Raw genomic sequence first — 27,273 nt, 5'->3', positions numbered from 1 at the left:
CAATACATTAAATACTAGTTTGTGATTTCACTTCATTGATGTGGGTACTCCCTCAAAATGGGCAGATTACTAAGCATCCAGACCTTATCTTCTTATTCTTGCAAAGAGAGAATGTTGGATCTAGAAAAGACTATAAAAGTCAAATAGTTAGGGGAAGCTAGGTGGCACAGTGAATGGAGCCCTGGCCCTGGATTCAGGAGGACCTGAGTTCAAGTCCAGCATCAGATACTTTACACACTTACTAACTGTGTGACCCTGGGCAAGTCACTTAGCCCCAATTGCCTCACATTAAAAAAAAAATCAGATAGTGTATCCATTTCATTTTAGAGCATAGCAAGCCAAAGCCAGAAGATGACTTGCTCAATGGCACCTAGCTTCATGACAGAGCCAGGAGTAGAATACAGGTCTTCTATCTCTTAGTCAAGAAGTCATCCTTCTCTACAGCATTTTCTTCCTCAGGACTTAACTTTGCCAAAGAAAATCAAATCCAGATACTATGGAAGACCATATGGAGACCATGAGACTAGATAAGATCATTCACTTATTTCACTAATGCAAGAAACAGGTAAAGTACCTGTAATATAACATAGCAAATCTTTGGGGAGAACGAGAATAGGTTTTTTTTTTAAGCAATCAGGGTTCAGTGACTTGCCCAGGATCACACAGCTAATAGATGTCTGAGGCCAGATTTAAACTCAGATAGTCCCGACTCCAGGCCTGCTGCTTTATCCCATTATGCCAACTAGTTTTCCCTAGAGTACTTTTTAATCATTTTAAGAATGAGACTGGGGCAGCTAGGTGGCACAGTGGATAAAGCACAGGCCCTGGATTCAGGAGGACCTGAGTTCAAATCTGATTTCAGACACTTGACACTTACTAGCTGTGTGACCTTGGGCAAGTCACTTAACCCTCATTTCCCCACCAAAACCCAAACAAAAAACAAACAGAAAAATAATGAGAAAAACCATGCATGCTGATTATAATAAGAATACCATGTGAGGACTTCAGTTGATTATAAGTTGGTATTCATCTCCCACCACTATCCCTTTAAATAAACTGCCTTCTATTTTCAGAATGCACTCATTCCTTACCTTTACTTTGTAGAATGCCAAGCTTCCTTTAAAATATAGCTCAGATGCCACTTTTTCCATCTGGCCTTTTATGATGTCCCCAGGAGCTAATGTTCTCTCTCACTCTTGAAATTGATTCATATTATTTTGTATATGTTCTGCATGTATACATGATGTATATCTGAAGTTGAATGTAAACTCTTTAAAAGCAAGGACTTGTTTTTTATTTCTTTTTGTATCTGCAGTGTCTTGAATGCAATAAGCATTTAATATGTGTTTGTTGGATTTGAATTTGTTAGATTTGAGTTTCTATAGTAGAAAAATTATTAGAGACCAGTTGTAACCTTTCTACTTGAAATAAATGCTCCCCAAGTGAACCAAAGGTAGGAGTTTCCAATGGAATCTTTCTCATATTTTCTTACAAAAAATATGAAAATGTTGGTCTGGTACTGCGAAACTTTCTAGCTCCCAATTTTGGTTCTTTGAAATATATTTTTTTTCTGAGGTTGTCTATTAAGTAACAGAGCAGGTTGTTAGGTGGATCAGCTTCTCCTAGAACATGACACCAACCCCTGGAACCCAGCAGTTAGACATATGTGTGTGTGTGTGTGTGTGTGTGTGTGTGTATGGGAATTGCCTCTTATAAGTGTGATGTTTAAAATCTAAATGTGGGTCCTAACCTGTCCCCCAATTTTTGAGGTGAAACTGGCTAAAATCACTGAAAAATTCAGCAAGAGTTTAGGCTTTTAAGGATTTATCAAAGTGTATTAGAAGTTAGTGAAGAGAGAGTCAATATAGCCAGAGAGAAACCCTTGCTTTTCCTAGAAGTCCACATGAAGTCCCTCACCACACCAAAGTCCTGGATGGAAAGGAGGGCCCTCCTGTTCTCCATCTCCCATCACCAAACCAGTTCCAGACAAAAAGAGGGAAATTCAGCAAGTGAGCCTCACCTTGCTACTTCCTGCCTCCCTCCCCAAAAGGGGAGGTCCTTCAAGCTGATTGGTTAAGGGTCGTTTCCTACTGATGTCAGTAGTTCACAGCCTCTGAGAACAACACCACACTCAGGGCCAGCTAGGCATGGTCTTGATTTAATCATTCTTAAGTAGGTACTCAGTTTCTCAGTCTCACCCAATTCAAACAATTCTAAATCAGTCTTCAGGTGGGGCCCCTGGGCATCTGCCAAATCCCATGATTTTATCATATCTCATAGTCAGGAATTACTCTCTGACACCTGATTCAGAGACATGGGTGGAAACTTTTCTTTCTCTTTTATGTAGAATGGGAGCCAATAACCCTGAATGAAAACTTCTGGCATTGCTATTTTGAATGTACTCCCTCTAAAAAGAATTAAGAATTACAGTTTCTTAGGTTGCAATTTTTAAAATTACTTCTCTGGTGGCAATGAAAACTTAATGTAGGCCCTGAAAATTCATCAGTAAATTAAGCAAATGAAGTTTATACATATATGCACATACACAAACACATATATACATACATATACACATACACACACTGTGCATGCATGTCTGTATACATGCACATGTATACACATATATACATTTACATATATATGTATATTATTTTCTAGGGTAAGAATCTATGATTTCTTCACTCTGGGGAACTTTCTGGTATTAAAATTCATTCCATTGATGCAGATGATCAATTTGACTATAATTTTGAATCTTAGAGATATACTGAGCATACTGAATGTTTACATGACTAGTCCGTTGTCAGGTAGCTGGTAAGTCATAAGAAGGACTTGAACCTAAGTCTTCCTTAATCTATATATAACTCTCTTTATTCCATTCTGCCTCACTTACATCCATACACACATAGATATGCATACACATATATACACAAATATATGTATATATATATATATATACATATGCATACACATACATACATATATTTGTCACAAATAGAACCACAAGGGAGGTTGTTGTTTTTTTTAATCTATCATTGTTACCTGACTAAAACCTTGACTTCTTCCCTTTAGTTATTCTAATACAAGGATGTATATACAAAGAAATGTGGCTCTTTATTGAGGACAGAAGGGGATGCATTTTCCTTTTAGAGGTATGAGTTTTGTATCTCAGAGAGTTATTGACTAGCTGCTTTTTGGGGAGGATAATCAAGAAACCATTAAGCATCAACGTTCTACTCATGCTAAATGAGGGTAGTCCTAGGGTGCTATTTGGAGTCACTCTATAGCAGTCAGAGCTATACTAAAGTGTCATCCTGCATCACTATCATTCCCTGTACTCAAATCAGGTTTTGGTTCATGTCGCCAGTAATGGGGTATATCAGTTTTCACTCAAGGCAGAAAACTAATCCAGGGTGATTATTTTGTGAAAACAGGCACTTTTGAAAATGTTTGAGCAGAGCCCTATTTAAGAGGCAAAGAACAGCAGCAGATCTCAAAAATAATAATAATGGTAATGATGCCAGAACTCACATCAAGCTAATTAACAGCTTGAAACGTCTAACATTGAAAGCATCACATTATTATCTCAGTCCAAAGTCTTGGCCATCAACAGTTTTGTAATGAAGTTGGCATGAAAACAGGCATACAAATAACTTCAGGCAAAAGGCTAATTGAGAAAGACACAAATACCACCAGACCAGCTTGAAAATGGCCATTGAAAACAAACGCAATTAGCCCTTTCATTATGAAAAAAAGTAGCTGTGTCCATTCGAGAGTGAAGCAATTAAGACATTTTGTTTGTGCTTTGGAATAAACGCCACTGCCCTCCGTAGTTTCTATTTACTTATGTTTAGGTTAAAGTTTTATCCAGTCAAAAGCTTTTCCTGATGGACCTGCAAGGAGGAATGAGAATAGAATAAAGGAAGGAAGGAAGGAAGGAAGGAAGGAAGGAAGGAAGGAAGGAAGGAAGGAAGGAAGGAAGGAAGGAAGGAAGGAAGGACAGAAACAAGCATTTATGAAACACCCACCATGTGTCAGTCACTACTAAGCACTCTACACATATTATCTCATTTGATCATCACAACAGTCCTTTGACATCAGTGTTATTATTATCCCCATTTTACAGTTAAGGGAACTGAAGCAGGTAGAGGTTAAATGACTTGCCCAGAATTAAATAGTAAATGAGTATCTGAGGTCATATTTGAATTCAAATGACTCTGGGTTCAGCACTCTACCCTCTGACCAGAAGGCTGTCTTTATGATGACATTATAGATTTAAAAATGAAGGATTTTGTCAATCAACCAGTTGTTTGGCTTACATGGTCACCTACTAGCCAGTCTGGATTCATTGTAGGATACATTTTCAGGAGAAAAGAAGGTTATGCTAGACACATCCCTACCTCCACCCATTCTTCTGTGGCAGAGAGCCATGAGTGAAGACAGTGCTTGTGCTTATGGGAGAAACATATGCAGAGTTTCTGGTATTTAGAACTGCAACTAACTTTGAGGGTTTACTTTGTATTGTTGGGTGTCAAAGTTGCTCATTCAAGGACCTCTTTTGTTTTCTCAGAAATAAATTGTACTATATTCTTGCAAGAAATATCAACATGTATGTGTTCATACCCTACACACATATTTATAGGTGTTTGGTGTTGAAGCTATGAATAGGGAGAAAACCTCTGACTTATGGGTTGTACTCATATAAAGTACCATGAACTGCAATCTGGTATACAATAGACTTTGCCTTGGTGCCTTATCTGTTAAATGGGGCAGCAAGGTGGAACAGTAGATAGAGCACTGGCCTGGAGTCAGGAGGACCTGAGTTCAAATCTGGACTCAGACATTTGACACTACTAGCTGTGTGACCCTGGACAAGTCACTTAACCCCAACTTCCCCAAACAACTGGGGCCATCTCCAAGTTGTCTTGATGAATATCTTGCCACTGGACTCAGATGGCTTTGGCTAATTTGTACAGCCCTCCTTCACTTAAATCCAATTAATTATAAGTCATGACATTACCTCCTGTTGTCATGGTCCTTTTGGAGAACAATGGACAAACAACAACATCATCTGTAAAAATGAGCCATCGAAGGAAATGGCAAACCACTCTGGTATCTTTGCCAAGAAACTCCAAGTGGGGAAGAAACTGCTGAAAAACAGTAAGCAGGATAAATGATGGTGGGCCAGTCTTGGATTCAGGGAGACTTGGATTCCAATTTTACTTCTGACACATACTAACAGTGTATTCATAGAGCTTTCTAGAACTCACATGTTATGGAGAGTTATGAAACTGCCTTATTTAAGAGCATTTGCATACTGAGAGTTGCCTACATGAATGAGATCACATGTCTTTTAGTTGGTTGTTTTGTTTTGTTTGGCAGGGCAATGAGGGTTAAGTGACTTGCACAGGGTCACACAGATAGTAAGTGTCAAGTGTCTGAGGCCGGATTTGAACTCAGGTCCTCTTGAATCCAGGGCTGGTGCTTCATATACTGTGCCACCTAGCTGCCCCCAATCACATGTCTTTAAAAAAATGCCTATAGTAATAAGTTGCAGTGATTAGTAGAATGGTTTTTGTTCAGTATAATTGTTACAGCAATAAATTAGCCCTAGAATGAATGCCTTACCTGTTGTGAATTCAGATACAGCCTAGGACAGCAAATTATAGCTACTTAATTTTTCTTTCTTTTCCTGAGACTGGCCCTAAGGAAGTTCTTACAAAATATTTCAGTGGATTATAAATATGAGAGCATATTTTTCATTCAACTATAAACTCCTCCAAAGCAGGCACTTTTTTTGCCTTTTTTTCTTAAATCCCAGAAGTCAGCAAAATGTCTAGTACATAGTAAGCATTTAACAGATGCTTATGGCCTGACTGACTGGAAAAGTCAACTTATTTATTTCCTGATTAGACACACCTGAAGAGCCCCTCTTTTACAGCCCTCAATTTTGGTAAAGCTTTCCTTACTTATGCATTCAACATAGCTTTCCTTCACCTCCATATTTTGAGGTCTTCCTAAATGTCAGCTGAATCAACATATTTCCCACTTCCTATCCATTTCCTCTTTTTTTTCTTGATATGAAAAGCTTTACAGTATTTTCTCCTTATCCTAATATTTTATCATAATATTTCCTGAGTTAGCTTTTTACCCTTTTTTGGCCTCCCCCCAACTCAAGGTAAAAAAATATTTTAATCATTTTTTTGCTCTATTTATTAGAAAAGGCAATACCTTCAATATACGAAGAGTTGATGGAAGCCAAGGAATCTTCTGCTTGGTTCTCCTGACTATGCAAAGTTGTTTCTGAAGTCTTCTCTAATTCTCTTCCATACAGAGCAACTCGGTTATTAATAGTCTCTTGCAATACCTCCTTTTTTTCCACTCAACTTAAGTGTTATCTACTAAGCTAGACCTTTCTTTATCTTGCTAGTTCAACTTGTTTCAATATAATAACCATTTATTAAATGCCTATGATGTGGCAGGCACTGGGTTCTTCATATTGCTCAAAATGACTTTGCATATAAACTTATTTCTAGTCAAGTAGAATTTACATTCTTCATGGACTGGCCTTCCTTTCTCCCTCGCTCCCTCCTTTTTTCCTTCCTCTCTCCCTCCTTTCCTTTCCCTCCCTCCTTCCCTACCTCCATCTTTCCTTTTTTCCTTCTTCCTCTCTTTCCTCTCTCTCTTCCCCTAGTCCATTTCTCTTTCTTTCTCTCCCTCTCCCTCTCTCTCATGCATGCATATATGTGTTTTTCTATTCTCGGTCACTCAGACATTTCTGACTCTTCATTTTTCAGACACATCAGACTCAAATCCCCACTTGGGGGTTTTCTTGGCAAAGATACTGGAGTCATTTGCCATTTCCTTCTCCATCTCATTTTACATATTAGGAAACTGAGGCAAACTGTTAAATGACTTGCCCAGGGTCACACAGCCGGTATCTAGGAAAGGATTTGAAATCAGGAAGATGAACTTTCCTGACTCCAGGCCCAGGACTCTATCTACCAAGCTGCCCCTTTGTGCTCTCACTGACTATCAAAATGATTGGCATGTTTTTTGTTTGATTGTTTTCTAATTAGACATATGTGATTTCACTGGCATCAGAAATTCACAGTGATGAAACTTTTCTGCCATTGTAAATCAGTACCCTCTCTGACACTGAGAGAAAGTTTCTTAAGGCACTGAGAAGTATAATGTGACTTCCCATTAGTCATAGTCAGCAGGTGTCAGAGACAGGACTTTAATTCAGGTCTTCCTGAAACCAAAGCTAGATTATATATCCGGTAAACCACATTGTCTGCATGGTATGCACAGTCACTCAATAATGAATTGAATCAAATAATACATTTTTATTTCAATCAGTTGAAGGCAAAAGTAGTATTAGTGGAAGAAACTAGTAGTATGACATAACAGTCTTCCAACAGAAATTAAGGAAGCCTCCTGTGGCAAAATTCATGTGTACATAGTTTAAGGTGCTTAGTTTGGGGGCAGCTAGGTGGTGCAGTGGATAAAGCACTGTCCCTGGATTCAGGAGGACCTGAGTTCAAATCTGACCTCTGACACTGGGCACTTACTAGCTGTGTGACCCTGGGCAAGTCACTTAACCCTCATTGCCCTGCAAAACAAAACAAAAAAAGGTGCTTAGTTTGATAGGATTTAGAAGTAAGAAGGCAAATGAGAAAAATAAAATTGACAGAAACTGTTGAAAACTTAAATTTGGCACTTTAAAAATTATCACTTTAAAAAAATGTATAAACAAAAAAGACAAAAAAAACCTTAGTTTGAACTCTCTCTGTATTGAAGGAAGAAGAGATAATTTATCACTTGGAGGGAAAATTTCTAAACGATGTAGGTGAGTCATCATGAGGGAAGATGCACTAGATGTAAAGAAATAATTGTTTTTTGCTTTTTTGTCCATTTGTTTTAAAATGAAAGTAAATAACAGAGGCCCTGTAGATCAAGACCTGGAGAAAGTACCTATGATAGCATCGAGTCTGGGTTGTGGTAGTTGTTTTAACCTTATGACAGCTCATAGTTAGTCTGCAAATCTTTTCAGACCTTCAGAAGCAACCTGAGAAATGATCTGACACTAGCATTACATGCACCAAAACAGGTGACAATAACTAGAGGTAAGGAAAAGTCCTAAGGAGGGTAAAGCAAACTCCATTAAGGTTAACCCAATGTCTCAAAGCCATGGAAAGGGGCTCAAGGGATCTTCAGACTGTAGCTCTGCAAGAGCTGCTCTACTGGTATTTATGTCTATAGGAAAAAAAGGTTAAGGGGACTGATGGAAAGAACTCTATGTTCTCTCCACTGTCTTTCTTACTTCTCTCAAAATGATCTACTATTACAATTTACCTTTAATCATCTGAAGAACTAATCAAGTAATTAACTACTAGAATGTTTAGAGGAAGGTTTGTAAGTGATAATGATGTTCCATAGACCCTTTGTAAATATATACAGTGTGTTGAAGAATCTGATAATGATCCCTTGTTGCTTGCTTGCCCATGGATAGAGCACTATACTGGGAAAACAGAAAAAGCCCAGGAATAGCAGTGCCCACCAGACCACCAGCTGTGCTTCCAGCCTGACGAGGGAGCAATCCTTATGGAAATGAGATCTGGCAACTGCCTGGATCGGTGCTAAAGCCCTTGCCTTCTCAGTAGACATAGCTACTAAACCACCTGGAAAAGGAGTTTCATGATACTAATGTCCTTGGACATTGTCAAATAGCTTCAGTGTCAGAAACTGATATGCCTTTTTGTTTAAATCATGAAAGTATTTTATTATTTTCCAGTTACATGTAGAAATAATTTTCAACATTTGTTTTTATTAGATGTCTAGTTTCAAATTTTTCTCCCTCCTTTCCTTCCCTCCCCCCTTACCAAGACAGCAAGCAATCTGCTATAGGTTATATATGTACAATCACATTAAACATATTTCTGCATTAGTCATGTTGTGAAAGAAGAATCAGAACACAAAGGAAAAACCTTCAAACAAGAAAAACAAAAATAACAGTAGAAACAGTATGATTCAATCTGCATCCAGATTCCACAGTTCTTTTTTCTGCATGTGGAGAACATTTTCCATCATGAGTCCTTTGAAATTACTGATAGGATTTTAATAATGGAAATGTCATCAAAGAAGGGCTATTACTATGTTTTACCACTGCACCCAAAGGCCCTCGCAATCTTTCCATCTGATGTATCAAAAACCTTTCATTATAACCTGATGTTATTCTATTGGGATGTGAGCATCTTGACTCTAGGGCCAGGACTGTTAAGTCTCCATTTATATTTTTTTATCTCTAGTGTTAACACAGTTCCTTGCAAATTATAAATGCTTAATACATACATATATACTATCTATTTATATACACACGCACATTTTTTTTCATTCAATAAGGAAACCAAGATATCTAATTAAGTACAGAATCTGATTACACCTTCCTGCAACTCAGTTTGTTCTTCTATAAAATCAACACTCTCTCCTGGTTCTCCTCCTGCATGTCTGATAGCTCTATGTCCTTTGCTGGATCTTTATCAGTGTCATGCTGGGTAAACATGAGTGTACTTCAAGGCTCTGTCCTTGGCCCTCTCCTCCCTCTATAATAATATTTAGATGGGTGATCTCATCAACTCCCATAAATTTAATTATCTTCTCCATGTAGGTGATTCTCAGATTTATTTTTCTAGCCTTCTCTGTCTCTCTGTCTGTCCCTCTGTCTATCTGTCTGTCTGTCCCTCTGTCTGTCTCTGTCTCTGTCTCTGTCTCTCTGTCTCTGTCTCTGTCTCTCTCTCTGTCTCTGTCTCTCTGTCTGTCTGTCTCTCTCTCTGTCTGTCTCTCTGTCTCTGTCTCTGTCTCTGTCTCTCTGTCTCTCTGTCTCTCTCTCTCAGTCTCCAGACTCAGATCTTCAACTATTTCTTGGACATATTAAACTGGATGTCCTATGAATCTCTTAAACTGAACCTGTCCAAAACTGAACTCATTTTCTTCTTTTCCCCCTAAGCCCTCCACTCTTCTAGCTTTTCTATGAGGATTGAGGATACCTCATCCTCCTAGTCACTCAGGATCATATTCCAGGTGTCATCCATGATTGTTCACTTTCTCTCACTGCCTTCCCCCAAAGCTAATGTGTTGCCAACTCTTGTCAGCTTTATTTTTATAACACCTCTGGTGTATGCCCATTATCCCTGGACTGCTTAGTCTTCTTGCCCCAAGTCTTTCCTGTACTTAACTGTCAAACTGAACTTCCTGAAGTACAGGTCTGACCAAGTCATCCCTCTATTCAGCTGTTCATTCAGTTCGGTTGTGCTCCACTCTTCGTAACCCCAGTTGGGGTTTTCTTGGGCAAAGATAAGTGATTTGTTATTTCCTTCTCTTCAAGTCAATAAACTCCAGTAATTCCTTGCTGCCTTCAGAATCAAATATAAAAACCCCTCTTTTGCTTTTAAACCTTTTATAAGTTGGTCTCTTACTCTTTCTTCTTTCTTTCTTTCTTTTTTCAGGGCAATGGGGGTTAAGTGACTTGCCCAGGGTCACACAGCTAGCAAGTGTCAAGTGTCTGAGGCAGGATTTGAACTCAGGTCCTCCTGAATCCAGGGCCAGTGCTTTATCCACTGTACTACCTAGCTGCCCACCTTTCTCTCCCTCTTCACCTCTGCCTCCTGGCTTCCCTAGTTTTCTTCAAGTCCCAGATACAATCTTGCCTTTTACAAGTAAGCTTTCTTTGTTACCCTTAATATTAGTGCCTAACATCTGAGATTACCTCCAATTTTCCTGAAGAATATCTTGTTTATACACAATTGCTTTTATGCTGTGAACTCCCAGGAAAATAAGGACTCTGTTTTTCCTTTTCTTTGTATTTTCAATATTCAGCACAGTTCTTGGCAGAAAATAGCTACTTAATATATCTCTGATTGTGATGGAAGGTCTTAGCCTAGACAATCCCAAAGATCACTTCCAGGTATAATTCCTTTGATCTTTAAGTGATTATGCCAAAAAGAATAAGGTTCTATGTTTTTGTTTTTTTGTTTGTTTGTTTTGTTTTTGTGGGGCAATGGGGGTTAAGTGACTTGCCCAGGGTCACACAGCTAGTAAGTATCAAGTGCCTGAAGCCGGATTTGAAATCAGGTCCTCCTGAATCCAGGGCCTGTGCTTTATCCACTGAGCCACCTAGCTGCTCCAGGTCCTATGTTTTGAATTATTTTATATTACTCTATTATAGGTGCTAATAGAATGTTGTAATATAAAATATTATTTCCTTCAAATATGTATTTTTTCCATATTATTGACTGGTCATTAGAGGCATGTTCAGATAGAGATGTCTCACAGGGCCTTACATATACTGATAAAAGTGACAACTGATGATTTTATAATGCTTTAAGTTTTTCAAAGCACCTTAAATCTATTATCTTATCCTAGCAGCAACCCTTTGAGGATTGACAAAAAGAAACAAGAGAGTATGACAAGCGTTGAAAGGACTATGTGAAAACAGGTACAGTTCTGCATTGTTACTAGAGCTATGAAATGATCCAACCATTTTGAAAAACAATATGGAATTATACTGGGAAAGTCAGTAAACTGTACTACACCTTGACCCAGATGACCTTCTATACAAAAAAGGTCAAAGATAGAAGGAAAAGTCCCATATACACAACAGAATACACAAGTGTGTGTGTGTGTGTGCACATATGTGTGTGTAAAAGCAAAAAAGCAAAATACCTAGAAGGCAGAACACGCAAACTGCTCAGTCTATTCTATATAGGGCCTAACAGAATTATATGCATATAGAAACTTTTGCAACACCATAGAAGACAGAAATTATAATGTTTATTACCTGCTTGCCTAGGGACTGGGAGGTGAGTTTCCAGATAGGTAGAGAAAAGGGTTTGGAGTCTATAAGAAAATGACATTTTTAAAGTTTGAAGACTTCCTCTGAAGGAAGTACCTCATGATAACTCATGTTTTTAAAGGATTTACATTTCATAAAGCAGTTTATTCACAATAATGCTATAAGATGGGTAGTGAGAATGTCATTACTTCCATTTTACATATAAGGAAACCAAAGCTCAGAAAGGTAAAGTGGCTTGTTTAAGGTCATCCATTCTTGAATATTGGAATCCATTTTAAAATTTAAATCTCCTTATTGTAGGGGACGATGGTCCTTTTTTTTTGTCTTTTCTTTACATTGTACCGCCTCTTCTAGTAAACATTTAGAAAAGGGGGAAAAAAGGTTACACATAAATACTCCTTTGCCTTCCTGAAAGAGATTTTAGCATTAATTACATTCAGTAGTTACTTTCTCCCTCCCAGAAACATAGCTATTGATAGAATGCTGACATCAAGAAAATCTGAACTCAATGTCAACTTAAAAGAGCTGATATCAATTACCAAACCTGGAGACACTTGTAAGCTCATTGTACAATAATGGAGCTGGTTAACAGCATCCATTTTTTGTTGGAAATAACTGAACCAAGGAGCCTGGGGCAAAGCAATTATTTGGAAGTTCTCATTTTTCGAGATTTTAATTACAAAAAGAAACCACATGAACATTATGTCTACATGGTGCTGTGAATTTAATTTAAAAGGATGCATGAGTTGCTGGCCTAGAATAACAATCACAAAGGCATCTTGCATAAGAGAAATTAAAAAAAATAAAAATAAAACTGAGCTTTCCCTCATGATCCACTGTATTTTATAACATGTAATATATTTTATAACAAAATGTAATATATTTTATAACAAAAAGCTGTAATTATAATAAAAATGATAAATATATAAAAATAAAATCATAATAAATAAAAAGCTGTATTTCTAAAAATAAAAAGCTATATTTATAAGGAAAAAAAGCCTGTATTTAACCCATATCACATTCATGCAAATAAAAAACAAACAAATAAAAACACTTTCATAGAATGAGACCAATGGTCTCAAACCTAGAAGAGTAGGATTTCATTCTAAGCAAAGCTCTGTCAGTTATTGGCTATGTGACCATAGGCATGTTGCTTCATTTCTCCATCTCAATTTTCTCATCTAGAAATTATATTAATCATAGCTTATGTAGTAATTTGATGTTTGTAAAGGACTTTGCATATTCTATTTTGATCTTAATAATCAATTTTCAAAAAAAAAAAGCTTTAGCACCATTATGCAGATGAGGGAACAGAGACATAGATTAAATTTTTACCCTGAATCAAAAACTACAAAATGAGGTGTCGCAGTGGTTAGAACACCGGGCCTGGAGTCACAAAAACTTGAGTTAAAATATGATTTCAGACACACTACCTGTGTGACCCTAGGGAATTCACTTAACCCTTTTTATCTCAGTTTCCTCACCTATAAAATGAGCTACAGAAGGAAATGTCAAACCAATATCTTTACCAACAAATTCCCAAATGGAGATGTGAAAAGTTGGACAAGACTGAAAATTACCGAACAACAATAAACTTCCTGATGCTGTCTCTACTCACTTTGCTATGCTACGCAAGGGGACTAGACAAGATCAGTGCTTGCCAATCTGAGGGTCCCAAGGAGTTAACATAAGAAATTTGTGAAGCCTTATGTATATCAAGAACTAATGCAATAAATAAGCGAAGATGTTCTTTAGACACAATAACATTTTTTATTATTTTCTGAAGTATACTCACAAGCTTGTGTGATTAGTAGATACACTTAAAAGAGCTATTGAACATATAAGAGCTTTTTCCCATTCTCTATTTTCTCAATCAATGGATATTAATAGCATAAGTCCTGTTATGTGGAGTCCCAGAAAAGAAAATGTCAAAAAGGGTTCCTCATACTTAGAAATGTTGAGAAACACAGGTCTAGCTCATGGTAGAATGAGAAGAACTCCTTATCTGGAGTCAGAGAATACAGGCTCAAATTCTGCTTTTGATATGGCTTATGTAACTTTGGGCAAAATATATGACATCCCTGGGCAGAATTGTCTATATTTGTAAAAGAAGGGAGTTGGAGTAGATGGCTTCTGAGATCCCTTTTAGCTCTAAATCTATGACTCCATGATCCTATTTACATGACTTTGGACAAAACACGAAACTTGCTTGAGTCTCAGACATTCATTTGTAAAATGGGTGTGTTGCCAGTGAGGTCTCTTCCCAGTACAGATCTATAATAGGATCACCCTATATTATATCTTTTCCTCCACATTTAAAATATTTATTTTATTTTTAATTGATGGAATAAAACAACCATTTCTATAACAGTACAGCAATAACAAAAAGACTGAACATGAAACTGCAGATCTCCTATTCACAAATTTCTATTCCTTTCAAATATACAACCAAATTATCATGTAAATTTATTTTTTGTCCTTTTGTTTTCTTCCCTACCCACCCACCCCCACCCTAGAGATGGCTACCATTAGACACATGAAAATTATTCTATACATACTTCTATTTATTGGTTTTTCCTCTGGATACAGATAGCATCTTTCTTAATATGTCCTTTATAGTTCATTTGAGTATTTATAATAGTCAAAATAATTTATTCACTCAAAGTCACTCTTAAGACAATATTGCTGTGACTATGTATAATGTTCTCTTGGTTCTTCTCATTTCTCACCCTATATGATTTCTTATGTCCCTCTTATCTTGAAAATTCTGTGATTCTTTCTGCTTACTTTCTGGGGGCTGACACTGATCATCGTTTCTCTTAGCTTTCTTATTTAAGAAGCCTCCACACCATATCTCCATGCATTCCTTGTCTTCCTATATCCCCTAGAAAGCCTAAGTTGCTGGCAACAGCCTCATTGAACACATACTCATTCTCATTTGCTGCTTCCCAGTCTGCTGGAAATGGTAGAACAGCATGAATATTACAACTAAAAGGTATTGGTACTCAGACTCAGAATCATGAAATACCTAGAGCTGAAAGGAACTTCATAATTCCTCTGAATAAAATCAGACTCAGAGAAATGTTGGGTGGGACTTTCTCTTTTGTCTTTTCTCAAGGATATAGTACTTCTCTTAATCATACACAAGTTATGGTGAGTCCTCATATAGAAAATAGACTCAGGCCAGTCTTTTTAGTGTGGAAAAACATTCCTTTACTACAGAAATCAAAGACTGTACTAGTGCAGGTGGTTTATAAGTCAGGTAACACAGACACGTTCTGTGGTCATATATTCAAGATTGAGGAATAGTTCTTTGTTTGTGCCTTCTGTTGATGCCTCTTTATTCAATGTTTTGAAAAGACCAGTGCCTTTCAATTAAAAAAAATGTTACATCTAAGTAATGTTTATCCAATGCCCAGCCACAATAATCCTTACTGTCTTCTCATCTAAATCTCTCTACATCAACTCCCCAGTGAAACTCAAGGAATGATGTTTTAACACCTTGTTTCACCTCGCCAGCTGCATATAAATAGAGACATCATGATACCATGTAATGGGTCCTGGAATTCAAGTAAGGCCTGAGTTTAAATCCTAAATCTAATCAAAGCTATCTTTGTTCATAATGAAAAGGTGGAACTATGCCCAAACGACTATAAAACTGTTCATACTTTTTGACTCAACAATACCACTACTAAGCATATATCCCAAAGAGATGAAAGAAAAAGGAAAAGGACCTATATGTACAAAAATGTTTATAGAGGCTCTTTTTGTGGTAGATAAGAAGTGGAAAATGAGGGAATGCCCAATCAATTGGGGAATAGATGGACAAGTTGTGGTATATGATTGTGATGGAATATTATTGTGCCATAAAAAATGATAATCAGGATGGTTTCAGAAAAGCATGGGAAGACTTTTTTGAGATCACACAAAGTAAAGTAAACAAAACCGGGAGACTATTGTACACAGTAACAGCAAATTTATAATGATAATCAACTGTGAAAGACTTAGCCACTTTGATCAATACAAAAAGCTAAGATAATTCCAAAGGACTCATGATGAAAGATACTATTCACTTATAGTGAAAGAAATGATGAAATTTGAGTACAAATTGAAGTATAAGTTTTGCATTTTCATTTCCTTGCTTTTTTGGGGCAACATAATAATATAGAATTGTTTTGCATGATTTCGAATGTATAAGTGATAATGTATTGTTTGCTTTCTCAGTAGGTAGGAGAGGGGCTCCAAGGAGGGAAAGAATTTAGAACTCAGAATTTTTTAAATGAATGTTCATAATACATAAATACAAATTTATTTTTAAAATACCCACCTCTGGGGCAGCTAGATGGCACAGTGGATAAAGCACTGGCCCTAGATTTGGTAGGACCTGAGTTCAAATCCAGCCTCAGATACTTGATACTTACTAGCTGTGTGACTCTGGGCAAGTCACTTAACCTTCATTTCCTCACAAAAACAACAACAAAAAAAAATACTTTGATATATAACAGTTATCCTGGACAATTTATTTAATCTCTCAAGCTCAGCTCTTCACTGTAAAATGATTCTACTAATACCTGTTGTGTTATTTTATGGGTTGTTAAGATAATTAAATGGGGCACATATGTATTATAATTTGCATTTATTAAAGTGCTATAGAAATTTATTTTCATTATTTATTGTTAGTATCATCAATTACAAAAATACCATCTTGGGGTAATCCTCTTTCTTGGGTTAAATGAGTAGAAATGCCTTTTCAAAATTAACTTCCTATTTATCAGCTCATATCCAGAGTACCTTTCAATTCAATTCCAGTAATGTTTATATGGATACCATCTTATATCACTATTAGCATATGGCATATACATATATGTACCGTAGAAGCTCCATCATCTCACATTTTAAAGAACATCTTCCTAGGCTTAGCAATCTAATTCTGTCAGTCTGTCAGTCAACAAACATTGATTAAACATGTACCATGTGCCAGGAACTGACATTTTATCTATTTGAGTTCCTGTGTTGTCAGCTATAAATTAGGGATAATGACATTTGTACTTCTTACCTCTCTGGATAACTTGTAAGGCAAGTATTTCATTAACCTTAAGGTGCTGTAGAAACGGGTTTTATTATCAGGCCAAATATTGTTATGGTGACTATACAACCAAGATTTTCTCTCTTTCCAATCTTCTCTACCATCAATCGTATGCAATACCAAAATATTTGGGAAATTTCACTATATATAGTTATTGTTATACATTTTCTTATACATATAACAAAAGAGGGGAAAAGATGGAGACTCATAAGGTTAAATAACTGCTTGCTTATAAAAATATACTGATATTGGCTTATAATATGCAACATGCTTTTAAAAATATACTGATATTAGCTTATATTAAGCCAAAATGGAAAAGGAGTTCCCTTTAGATAATGAAATTTTCTAAATGATATTATTTGTAGATCACATTATGCTGATTGTATAAAATTTCAGAATCTCCTCAATGAAGTTCAAAAAAGATTGGCCCAGTAACCTAGTCACACAGGTTGACCCAGGGTGAAGGGGGAGAACTGAGGGGGGGATAAACAAAAAATATTTACTGCCCAATTATGGCGTGATACTGAATGGGAAGCCTAATGAGTTAATCAAATAGGCAATCAATGAAATGGGCCCAAAATTGAATAGCAGGAAGCAAATGGACTTGATTACATTTGGAAAGTTTTATGAGGGCTTTTAATAATCCTAAGCTTCAGGGGCAGCTAAGTGGCACAGTGAATAGAGCACCGGCCCTGGAGTCAGAAGGACCTGAGTTCAAATCCAGCCTCAGACACTCAACACTAGCTGTGTTACCCTGGGCAAGTCACTTAACCCCAATTGCCTCATTAAAATAATAAATAATAATAATAATCCTAAGCTTTTCCATGACAAATGATTCTATTTTGTCTACTATAATTCTCCAGGTAACCTTTGTAACAATTGGAATGACGCCACCTGCTGGAGAGCTACTGTAGGAAAGTTCGCCATAAGGAGAAGGCTTCTGAGGGCAAGCCATGCAGTTTTCCTTGGCACCAGGAAGTGACATTTGCTCATGGGGAGACATTAGCTCCCTGAGATAGATAGCTCAATCTAGGCCTTTCTCTCTCTACCAAATTCTGATTCTCCTTAATAAATGCTTAAAAGTCTAACTCTTGCTAAAGCTTATAATTTATTGGTGACCACTAATTAGATATTTTAGACAGACTAGCTAGAATTTTAGCCCCTTACACCTTATATGGTTGTAAATTGCATTGTCCCATAGTCTCTGAGAAATCAAAATTATTGAGAATCTAAAAGGAAATGTAATGACATATAGAGGATCTAAATTGACAATAGCATTTTATCAATGATGATTTGCATTTAAGATTCAAAATATTGTCAAACAAATATGGAATGGCCATTTAGTGAGAATGGACTACAGGGGGATGGTCAAAGTGTTTCACTATCACATATAATAAAATAATAATTATAATAATAATAAGATTATTATTATTATTATTTTAGGGCCATGAAGATTAAGTGACATGCCCAGGATCACACACAGCTAGTGTCAAGTGTCTGAGGCCAGATTTGAACTCAGGTCCTCTTGAATCCAGGGTCAGTGCTTTATCCACTATGCCAGCTAGCTGTCCCCCCCCCCATATATGATATATTAGAAAACAAACAAACTAGTGAAATCCTACAGGCAATACAATACAGAGAATTTATGGAAGGACATGGGCAAGAATCACATAAGAAGAGAAGGTTTGGAGGGGTTCAATTCAATTCTATAAGCATTTACCAAGCACTTTAGTGCAAAGTGCTACATTAGGTTCCAATACTACAAAAATGGAGAACTGAATAGTCTCTTTTCTCTAGGATCTATCTTGCATTTTCCTATGGGATAAAATATACAGAGACAAATAAATCCAAGGTATTTAAAATGTAAAGATAAATTAACTTCAGGAGAGGCAGTGTACTAATAGCTAGGGAGGTCAGGTAATACTTCACGGTATATAAAGGTGGTACCTGAAGTGAGTCTTGAAAAAAGCTAGGGATTCTAAGACCCAGAAACTCAGGAGGGAATTCATTATGGGCATAAGAAATAGCCTGCACAAAGATATGGAAGATGAAATGTCTTTCAGCTTTTAGGCATGAAAATAGGATATATGAAGAAGTACTCTGGAGCCAGGTAAGGAGGGCTCTAAATGTCAAACTGAGGAGTTTCTATCTTGTCCTAAAAGCTATAGGGAACCACTAGAGATTAATGAGCAGGAGAATGTTGTAGTCAGGGCTGTGTTTTAGGAAAAGTATCTTGGCAGCTGTATAGAAGGTGGGTTAGAAGAAGGAAAGATTTGAAGCAAAGAAAACCAACCTGGAGGCTAATGCCTTAATTAGTTCAGGGGAAAGATAAGGGCCTGATCTAGGGTGGTGGCTAAATTTGTGGGGGCAGGGGACAATTTTGAAGGATACCCTACAAGGAAAATGAACAATATTTGGTAAATGGTCAGATTTCGGGGTGAGGGAGAGGAAAGAGACAAGGATGACGCTATGGTTGTGAACCTTTGTGGCCAAAAAGATTGTATTGACCTTGATTCAAATCAAGAAGCTAGGAATAGGAAGGGTTTAGGGATGAACATAATGAGTTTGTAATCTGTGCTACTGGAGAAAAGACTTACATTGGTGAGATTGCAATACCATCGAGGTATATCATATACATCATATGAATTCATTATCCATATATGGGGTTTAGGAATGTGTTGTGAGTGATATGGCATTGATATCTGACCATAATATTTCTTTCTTTCTTTCTTTCTTTCTTTCTTTCTTTCTTTCTTTCTTTCTTTCTTTCTTTCTTTCTTTCTTTCTTTCTTTCTTCCTTTCTTCCTTTCTTCCTTTCTTCCTTTCTTTCTTTCTTTTTTGCTGGGCAATGAGGTTTGAGTGATTTGCCCAGGGTCACACAGCTAGTGTCAAGTGTCTGAGGCCGTATTTGAACTCAGGTCCTCCTGAATTCAGGGCCAGTGCTTTATCCACTGTGCCACCTTGCTGCGCCCTGACCATAATAATTCAACTGATAAAGCTTGAGAGCCCAGTGAGTGCAGTAATGCAAGTACCAAGACAGCATCATTGGGACAGCAAAACTAACCTTATTGACTATGATATTAGGTGAACCTTGTGAATATATCAAGAAGCCATTATAAAGTCAGTCTGAAGTGCTTTTAAATATTTTTTAAATTATTAAATTCTAGTATTTTTGTATCAAAAATGAATGAAGGGGGCAGCTAAGTGGCACAGTGGATAGAGCACCAGCCCTGGATTCAAGAGGATCTGAGTTCAAATCTGGCCTCAGACACTTAACAGTTACTAGCTATGTGACTCTGGGCAAGTCACTTGACCCCAATTGCCTCACTAAAAAGAGAGAGAGACAGAGAGAGAGAGAGAGAGAGAGAGAGAGAGAGAGAAAGAAATGAATGAAGGGGGGGCAGCTACGTGCCACAGTGAATAAAGGACCAGCCCTGGATTCAGGAGGACCTGAGTTCAAATCTGGCCTCAGACACTTGACACTTACTAGCTATGTGACCCTGGGCAAGTCACTTTACCCTCATTGCCCCACCAAAAAAAAAAAAAAAAGAATGAAGAGTTCTAATGTTCTTTCATATGAATTCATGTGTGAGAATTTTTTTTAAATCCTGTGACAAACCATACCCCCAATTTGACTATTCATTTGGAAAGCAGGTTAAATAAACTCTATAATGTAATTGGGAGATTGAAACTGTTATTGACAAAGGAAGGAAAAAGACAGTTTCAGACATCTTTGTACTTTCTTTTACCAAGGAAATCTGTATGAACAGGTTATAAACACCTGGAGTTATGGGAGCTTTAATGGAAAGGAAAACACTGATGGACCATTAAATCTAGCAGCCAATATAGCTCAGTTTAAGTGCCTGATATTAAAAGTAAAGAGTATTCAGAAAAGGGAAACTCAGGAGTTAGCCTTGTAGAATTGCCACATGAGTCCTGGCCATAAATCATTCGTCTGTAAACCTCAGAGGACAGTCTGGTTCTCTTCTCTGCTGTTTTATAGACAATCTGGAGGAAGCAGAGTAAAAATGACATTATTCAAATTCTCTTTTTAAACTAAATTGAGGGATAATGTTGGCTAGTGGAAAGAATATTAGGCTGAGTTTCCAAAGCCTTAGAATCTACTCCAGATTCTGCCATTGATTCAAGGGGGGATCTCAGAGGAGTCCCTAGAATTTCTTTTCCTTTCATGCAAAATAAGAAGGTGGAGAGGAGGGATAAACTGTCTTTCCCACCTCTAAATTCTATGATTTTACTCTGTGTCTGCGTGTGTTTTATACTCAAAGTAAAATATAGAGTTTATCACGTGTGTATAAATATTAATCTTAGGTTTTGTTTTGTTTTTTACCAATTTTGTTTTTATCAACTCATTTTCTCCCATGAGAAAAAACTGAACATTTATTTATGTAGTTATCAGTAGGCAATTAGTTCCTTTCATTATAAAAGGTTTGTTGTGGTTGCTGTTATTGTTGTTTTGTTTTTAACTGAGATTAAGATAGGTAATCTCTCAGGCCCCAGAGATTTATATCATGAATTTCCAAACCTTATTTATGAAAAATGTGATTGGAATAATGTAACCAAACAGATAAATAATTAGAATTTAGATTCAAAGATGTAAGAGAAATAAATAAGGTACATATTAACCACTTCATCACTAATCCTTAACTTTTTGTTTTCCTTATCCATTCATACTTAATCTAGTAATCAAAAGTACGTTCTGGAAGAATAGCTACACCCTTTGATCTGACTTAGTAGTTGAAATAATTATTATCCCATAGGTAACTTCTGCTAAGACATATGTAGATATGAGTTTGGACGATTTTCTCAAAATGGAGTGCAGTATTGTTATTCAAACAAATGTACTGAGTTTCAATTTCCCAAAATAGTCATATAGATAGTCTTCAAAATCATAAGAGTTATAAGAGAATCAAAGGCCATCCAGTCCAATCTATCCCTGATGAGGTATCTCTTCTTCTTCTTTTTTTTTTTTTAGTGAGGCAATTGGGGTTAAGTGACTTGCCTAGGGTCACACAGCTAGTAAGTGTTAAGTGTCTGAGGCCGGATTTGAACTCAGGTACTCCTGACTCCAGGGCCGGTTCTCTATCCACTGTGCCATCTAGCTGCCCCCGAGGTATCTCTTCTACAGCATACCAGGAAAGTTATCATGCAATCTCATTCTCACACTTCCAATCACTGTAGCACCAGTTGTCTTATCCCTATTGAAGTGCCCTACTCCAAGGCAATCATGCCTACTTGTCATATTCTAGGGATTTGTCTGGATATAACAAAGAATTATATAATAATGTCCTTGAGAAACTCATAATCTGATTACATTTAAAAGACATGTAAACAAAAAGCAATTTGAGAATAAAATGAGCAACAGACCCATAGGATTTTAGGGTTGAAAGCACAGGACCTTATAGATGATCTCTTCCAACCCTTCTTAATGGGACAATTACACAGTCTTTCCCTTTGCTTTAGCTCCAAAGAAAAGAATTTTCAATTATGTGATCATATTGTCCTGTGCACTGTGAATAGTGAAGAGTACTGTATTACATCCTTCATTTGTGAAAGCAGCTCTGTTCTGAGGGAGTGATGGAAGGTGAGGGGAGGTAATTACAATGAAATATAATGAAGTATAACTTTTTGGAGAAAGCAGGCTGATGCTAATCTTGTGATCAATGGCTACATTTGGTAATTACTTCTGCACATTATAACTCAAATTTCCATTTACCTTTCCTAACTAAAGCAATTTATGGGTGACTATAGTGGATGCACATGAAATATGTAGCTATTCTAGATAGTACTGGTGGACTGTTTACTTCCTCAAATGTCAAGGAGCCATTACTCAAGACTTTCCCAAACAGTCACATTCAATTAGATTACACTTCACTTTCACATTCATCTTCAGCCTCTTCACAGAAATTTAAACTAATGCACTTCATAGCCTGAAAAAAAATGAAAAAATACTGTTTGATCCCATTAAAAATATTGACTTTTGCCCAAAACCATTTGGTACAATTTTTATAATGGAAAATTATTGCCATTATGATCTGAATATACTATAATATTTATCAAATTCTTTTGTAAACCATTCAGTTCAGTGGAAATGTATGCCTAAATAAATAAAACATGGTTTTATAATCATTGTTTTTACTCACTTTACACTCCTGCTTCATTCACAAAATGAATGTCCAAATCTCAGAATCAGAATCACTGAATCTCAGAGCCCCTTCAGTCCAACTGATACCAGAATGAGAACCTTTATTATATCTGAATTAGAATCTCCTCTATAACATCCTTAACAAGTTATTCAATCTGTGGTATAACATTCCACTTTTGGACAGCCCTGATTTGTTGGAAATGTTTCCTTACATTAAGCCAAAACCTCTGCCTCTGTATGTGTGTGTTTTCTGAAGACAATGCATGTATACACGTGCACATGTATATATAAATGCATATAAACATAGATATAATGTGCAAGAATATACTGTATAATAAACATGCACACATGTACACATACATGTATGTCTCTATATACATATGAAATTATTTTTTGTTTGTCACAGTTCAGATACCATCTTAAACAAAATAAGGAACAAAGACTGAGCCCCGATTTTATTGATCTGGGAACCTTCAGAGTGAGGAAATTTTTTTCGAACTGCAGATGACTTGCAACTTAAAGATTTTGACAGCTGCTTAGGGCAATGGTTCTCAAAACTTTTTGGTCTCAGAATTCCTTTACATTCAAATATTTTTTGATTGGGCACCTAGGTGATGGCGTGGATAGAGCAATGGCCCTGGAGTCAAGAGGACCTGAGTTCAAATCCAGCCTCAGAAACTTACTAGCTAAGTTAGTTTGGGCAAATCGCTTGACTCCAATTGTCTCCAAAAAAGGGGGTGGCAGTGTTTATACAGGTTATATGTACCAACACTTATCATATTAGAAATTAAAATGTCTTTGAATCATTATCCTGTAGGATCCCTCTCTTACATAGGGAGGTTAAAGGACTCATTCAAAAGTAATAAGATAGTCTGGACCAGAGGCAGCACTCAAGCATGTCTTTCTGGTTTCAAAGTAGTTCCCCTTCCCATTATGACACGTTGCCTCTCTAACCACTTATAAACCACATACAAATAAAACAAAAGTGCATGATTTCATACTTTTGGAAACTCCCTCCACCAATGCAGATTGCCACCCATCCATATCTTGTAGTGGTAGAGTTAAAAGCTTCCTGGATACTCAGGGAGATGACATTATTTTCCCCATCACCTCGCACCTAATAGTCAGGGGTAGATTTTGAACTTTGGTCTTACTTGATCAAAGTCTAGCACTCACCCACTGTACTGTCTTTTACTAGCTGCAGAGAAAGGAATTGGTCTGTGATGGCCATTTTTATTATAAGGTCATTTTAGAAAAATGTTCAAAAATATATGATTGAAAAACCAACCAAAGGGTAATAGCTGACAAGAGGTTTCTTGTTATTCCTTATAAGCAGTGTGAAATTTATCAACCAGTTTGCTCACTGCTCCATCTTTTATAACCACGTGTCCTATAAGCAGGAATGTGCTGCAGCCAGCTCAAACCAGCTGCAAAGCTGATTGTTAAATTTTCTTTTTGAGCATTTACATGTAGTAGATCAGCAAACACAATTGTTTTGCTGATTGTCTGGATTTGAAGAAAGTCATGACTTCTGGACAGAAACTACCCTGTAGCTCTCCGAGGGAGGATGAGTGGCTTCAGTGGTCTCTCTTCTCTGGCCCAGCTGAGCTAAGCCAAGAGCTCAAAAGGGACTTGCTGGGCCCTGCTGCTGCCCAAAGCAAGAATGGTTGAAGCCAGTCTAGGAAGCAAAAGGGAGGTGGGGACCAGGATTTGACAGGGCAGAGAAAACTGACATAATTTAAATAAAAGTAGGGTCTGGGAAAAACTCTTCTATGGACACTCAGAGCAGGCTGGAGTGAGAAAGTGATTGGCTCTGGGAGTCCTGATGAACCCAAAAGACTGGGCTGCAGAGATGGCTGACTCTGCCAAGGTGTTATGGCTTTTTAAAACTTTGTACGTGACTAGACAGCAAGTTTTTTAAAATGATATCAGAGCACCAGAAGCAGCAAGAAAAAATATAAATGAAGAATTAAAAAAGAATAAAAGTGACACTTCACCAGAGTAAATAAAGTTGATCTAGAGAGGTTCTAATGTTTAAATTAATACTCAGGAAATCTGTTATACAAGGCATTCACACAGATCACAAAATTTTGAAGTTAGTTCCTAGAAAAGACCTTCCTTTTTTTTTTTCTCAGGGCAATGAGGGTTAAGTGACTTGCCCAGGGTCACACAGCTAGTAAGTGTCAGGTGGCTGAAGCCGAATTTGAACTCAGGTCCTCCTGAATCCAGGGCCACTGCTTTATCCACTGTACCACCTAGTTGCCCCCTAGGAAAGACCTTCTAACAGAAAATAATCCTTACTGTGATGCACCTGCCCAAAAGCCATGAATTTTCTTGGACAATTTATTTATTGCATGTTAATTTTTAAATTAAGTAAAGTCACTGTAAAAATAATGACACCCTTTATACATACAACCAGAAAATGACAATTAGAATGTGCATCTTGAATACATTTTACACTGGAAAGGCATCATTGGGGGAAGCTAATTATACAACAGAATTAGAATGCTTGATTATATTTTACAATGGAAAGATGTCATTTGGACATCTCATTGTGGTTGAATGTTTCAGAAGAGTATTTGATAAAATGGTTCATTTTCATAGGAAATCAGTCCATGATTTTTTCTATAAGTTATGCTGAGGTATATCATGTTGTGAATTTGTGTTTTTGTGCTTTTACCATGTATTGAGAATGAAATGTTTTAACAAACTGCCTTGTTTTGTATTAAATTCTGGCTTGAATTGTTTTTTTAAACATCAGGAGTAAATATCAATAATACAGATTAAAGTTAAAGTCTCTCAGTGTTTTTCAAATTGCCAGTTGCTAAACATTTACCAGCACACCACTGCTTATAGGAATGTATCCTATATAGTGCTTTTCCATACTGGAAGAGTTACCGATGGGTCATGGAATAGGACTGTGTTAAGTTCCTGGATCACAAAATCTAACCTTAAGGACAAAAAGGTAGTTGAATAGAGTACACACACTGCTGCTAACTGTAGAAACCCCACCATCAAAACTACCAAATTTAGGTTATTTACACTATATTTTGTTTTCTGAGTTACATTGCACTCTGAGATATCTAGAGCCACCCTGTAGCATCACAGAAATAGAATGGAAGTTACTGTCTTAGACTCAGGAACATGAGAGTAACTTTTCCTAGAAACTCATATTGCCTGAACTGTTGAAAGGGAAACATTCTGGGAGCTTCTGATCCAATAGTTAATTGATCTGCATTTCATATTAAAACCCCAAGCATTATCCAGGTCATTCTGTACTTTGTTGGAGCTAAGTACCTGTTTTTCTCCATCCCTGCCTTACTTCAGATTTTGAAATATTCCATTTATGGGCAAGATTCTAACCCTAGCCCAACAAAAGGAAAAATTTAGGCTGAACTCATGGATTCCAGCACTACAATATGAGATGTTCCATGGCCTTGGTTTGTGTCTTGGCAGAACAAAAGAAATAAGAGAGAGATAGTAATCCATTTTTCTGATCTAATACTCAAGTTAGAATATTTAGTAGCCAGTAATCTTTGAGCCCTAAGCTAGATGACTGCTGAGCTAATTGGCAGTTAATGAGACTCTGGAGGACAAAGCCAGAGGGAGTGTTAATTGGGAATCAGTGTAAATGCTTCCCTACTAACAAGCTGATGGTACTACTGCACTGAATTGGGATTGAGATCAATGTTGCCTAAAGGAAGTCACACACAAGCACTTTTATTTTTGCTTTTAAGGTTTTGGATAGTTTACACTCCCAGGCAGGCATATCAGAGCCAAAGCAAAGTGATTGCAATACAGAAAACATAACAGCCAACAAGAGGTGTTGTTCAACTTCAAAATATAGTTTCTTTGCTATTGATTTGAATTGGTCTTAGATGAGGAAATGATGGTTATGTTTTCAATAACACATAACTACAAGATAAATTTTCCCATGGATGACATACACTTTGATGACATTGTCTCAACAATAACAAAATCTTTTGTTGAAAAAAGAAAAGTACTACTGTTTAAATATTCCAAAAAGGGTAAGAGCGATAGGTAAGGTAATTTTTGTAAAAACGTGTAATAACATTCCAATAGGCCTTGGAATGACTGCCTACCAAGGAGGACCAAGTTTCTAAAAACTCTGGGGGTTTTATTCCTATTCCGAGGGGGAGGGTGGAAGATGAG

Source organism: Dromiciops gliroides, chromosome 1 (assembly GCF_019393635.1).
Source record: "Dromiciops gliroides isolate mDroGli1 chromosome 1, mDroGli1.pri, whole genome shotgun sequence".
Classification (NCBI taxonomy): Eukaryota; Metazoa; Chordata; class Mammalia; order Microbiotheria; family Microbiotheriidae; genus Dromiciops; species Dromiciops gliroides.
Note: the sequence above shows the minus strand (reverse complement) of the source record.